Consider the following 3,327-nt stretch of genomic DNA (forward strand, 5'->3'; position numbering starts at 1 on the left):
CCGTTCCGAACGTAGGAGGTCCATTTCCTCCGTTTTGCGATACGCCAGGCCTCATTTCCATCGCATGTTCTGTCCAAGCCCTCCCGATGAACACGACCACGCATTCCGTTCCGACCCAGCCGGTTGGCTCCCATGTGTTCCGTTGCCTCCCGATGAACACGATGCATTCCGTTGCCTCCCCATGAACACGACACATTCCGTTGCCTCCCCATGAACTCGACGACGACGCTGTTTCTCCGTTCCGACCAAACCATGTACACGAGCCCTGGCCGTACGTATGCGCGAGTAGGCGTTCGAGACCCCGCCCATATGTACACATACGTGGCCATATTTTCTTTCTTGCACCCTGGCCGCTGTACGTACGTGTACATGCTACATGCGCGCCTCTACTACAACACGTGCGCGCCTCTACATCCACCAGTATATATGTACGTACACGTTCGCGACCAGAATGACAACGCTACGTACGCTTCGACCAGGTGGGTCCCGACTGTCAGGCACTTCCTTGCGTGCGAAGATGTAGCTGGTGGGTCCCAGCAATCAGGGGGAAACGTATTTTTCATGAAATACGATGGCCCGTCCGGTGGGTCCCCGCTGTCAGGTGGAGGAATAATTATTTTGCACGTAATAAGGAGGCACTTCCTTATTGCGGCCGTGGACACAGCTGTCAGCCTCTCCATGTACAGTCCACGTCCGATGGAAGCCGTTCCTTGACCACATTGACCACGCCGCGACAAGAGCACCATGGCGGTGGACGACGGCGAGGCCTAGGAAGGGGACGACGTGGAGCCGGGGAAGACGCGGCAGTGGATGCCCACGCGTAGAGGAGTACGAGGGTTCACTGGTTCGCTGCGGTGTGAGGCTGCCGTCGCCGCAGAATAACAGGGGGTGTGGGTGAGTAGAGGTATGGCCTGGCCAGTGGTGGGAGTAGTAGGGGGCGGTGAGGCCTCCGCCGCATCGCAGCCGGCCACGGGAGGCAGGAGCACGAGGCACGACCGGCGCTGGTTTGGGCGGCTGGAGCAAGAAGACCAGAGGTTGAAGAAGCACTGAAGTGGATGCCGATAACATCATCAAGCCCAATTTTGAGGAATTATCGGCAGAACATCACCAAGCTTTTGAGGAGTACAAGAAGGCGCGTGAAGAGAAGGAGATGCAGGAGTTCCTTGCTAAGTTCAAAAAGGACCGAGAAGGCAACATCACTTCAATTGAAGAAATCAAGTTTCCTCCTCTTCACAATGAGCAGGTAGAACCGACTGTAAGCAAAATCTTCTCTCCTGAACAGTCGGCTGAAATTACTACTCTTATTGCTCAGAATAATGATCTTATTTACCAAGCTATCATAGACAATAATACTGCTCGAAATAATACTCCTCAGTCGTATCATGGTAGTGGTAGTATGTCTGTTGGCGTGGAAAACTTTAGTCCAACTTTACCTATTTCATCAGCGCTGCCCATGCCGTTGAATTCATATCCCAGTCAGACAAACCAACTTGTTGCTCCACCCTTTAATCCTACCATGAACGTACCAAGTTCAGTGAATCCAACTGCATTCCTAGGTTACGGTTCGGCAATTCCAGGTGGATTGCTGCCGAACTATGGTACAACATACACATCACCATCTCTTCCGACTAGCACTGTACCAACTATTAGAAATCATATTCACCATGTGCCACAACCACACGCAACGTCACTCAATAGAGTGATATTTTGGCTAATGTCAGAGAGGAAATGTCTAGGGTGTTCCGAGAGCATTGTGGGATTGAACTACCTAAACCACGAATTTCCAAGAAACCATATCTAGAAATTTTTGATGCCGTCCCATGTCCTCCCGGATATAAAGTTCCAGATTTTGTTAAGTTTAGCGGAGAGAGAAAAAAGACTACATGGGAGCATGTTAGTCAATACTTGGCACATTTAGGTGAGCCAAGTTCACGAGACGAGTGGAAAGTACGTTATTTTCCTTTATCTTTAACCGGTACTGCTTTCTCGTGGTTTTCTGCATTACCACTCGGTTCTATTACTACATGGTTTCAATTGGAGCAAAAGTTTCATGATCACTTCTACAGTGGTGACAATGAGCTTAAACTATCCCATCTTACATCGGTTAAGCAAAAGCATGATGAATCGGTCTCTGATTATGTCAAAAGATTTAGAGATACAAAAAACCGGTGCTATAGTTTGGTGATAACTGAGAGAGATTTGGCTGATCTTGTGCTTAGTGGTTTGAGAACTCACATTAGAGAAAGGCTAGAAGGACATGAGTTTTTAAATATCAACCAAGTCTTGCAAAGGGCTTTGGCTCAGGAAAGCCGAAGCAAAGATCTTAAAGAGGTGCATAGATATAAAACTGATCGTCCTAAGATGAATATGGTTGAGTATGATAGTGATCGCTCGGACGATGAGGGTGATATTTATGCTGCTGAATTTGTCTGGCCATCTAAGGCCAAATCGTTTACTTGCAATGATTTAAAGCCGATTCGTAAGAATAGTGATGAAGAGATGAAATTTACTTTCAACATTGCTAAGTGTGATAAAATATTTGATGCTTTGTTGCAAGCCAAGATTATTAGAATATCTCATACTTTACCGCTGTTCGAAGAGCTGAAACAGCGTGCTTATTGCAAGTATCATAATTCTTTTTCTCATGCTACTAATGATTGTAATGTTTTTGGACGACAGATACAATCGGCCATTAATGATGGACGATTGAATTTTTCTGAGATGCAAGTTGATAAGCAACCTTTCCCAATGAACACCATGGATTTGGAGGGGAAGAAGATGTTAATTCGGCCCAACATAGCCGAATCAGCTAATAAAAATAATATTGTCATTGGTGAGCCTAGGAAAAATAAGGAGAGCGACAAGATCTTGGGGAGACAAGTTGTGCTTGACAAGCGACCCGGTGGAAAGGAGGTAATCAAGATCACCATCAAGAATCCTACACTCGGGGGGGGGGGGGCAACCACAAGTGCAAGAGAACACTCATGTCAAATTTGTTAAGCCCAAGAGTCCAGAGGTTGGCAAGTGGAAGACGAATGAAGCTAAAGTGCAGCGCAAGAGAATGAAGCCAACTTTTGATATGCTGTTGTCCAAGTATGCCAATCAAGCGGCCGGTTCTAGCTCTGACCGGGCATTAAATTTGAAGCGCTCAAGGTCACCTCCTCGGGAAGAATTTCAGCATCATGCAAGGCCATATGGATCATGGGCACCGGGACCATGGATGACGCCACCCACCTATGCGCCATACTACATGGGAGGCTACAATGGAGGATGGGGGCAGCCCCCAATAGCCCCTTATGCTTTTGATCCGGGTTGGGCTGAACCAAG

This window comes from Triticum urartu, chromosome 7A, assembly GCF_056163025.1.
Source record: "Triticum urartu cultivar PI428250 chromosome 7A, HENAU_Tu73, whole genome shotgun sequence".
NCBI classification, from domain to species: domain Eukaryota; kingdom Viridiplantae; phylum Streptophyta; class Magnoliopsida; order Poales; family Poaceae; genus Triticum; species Triticum urartu.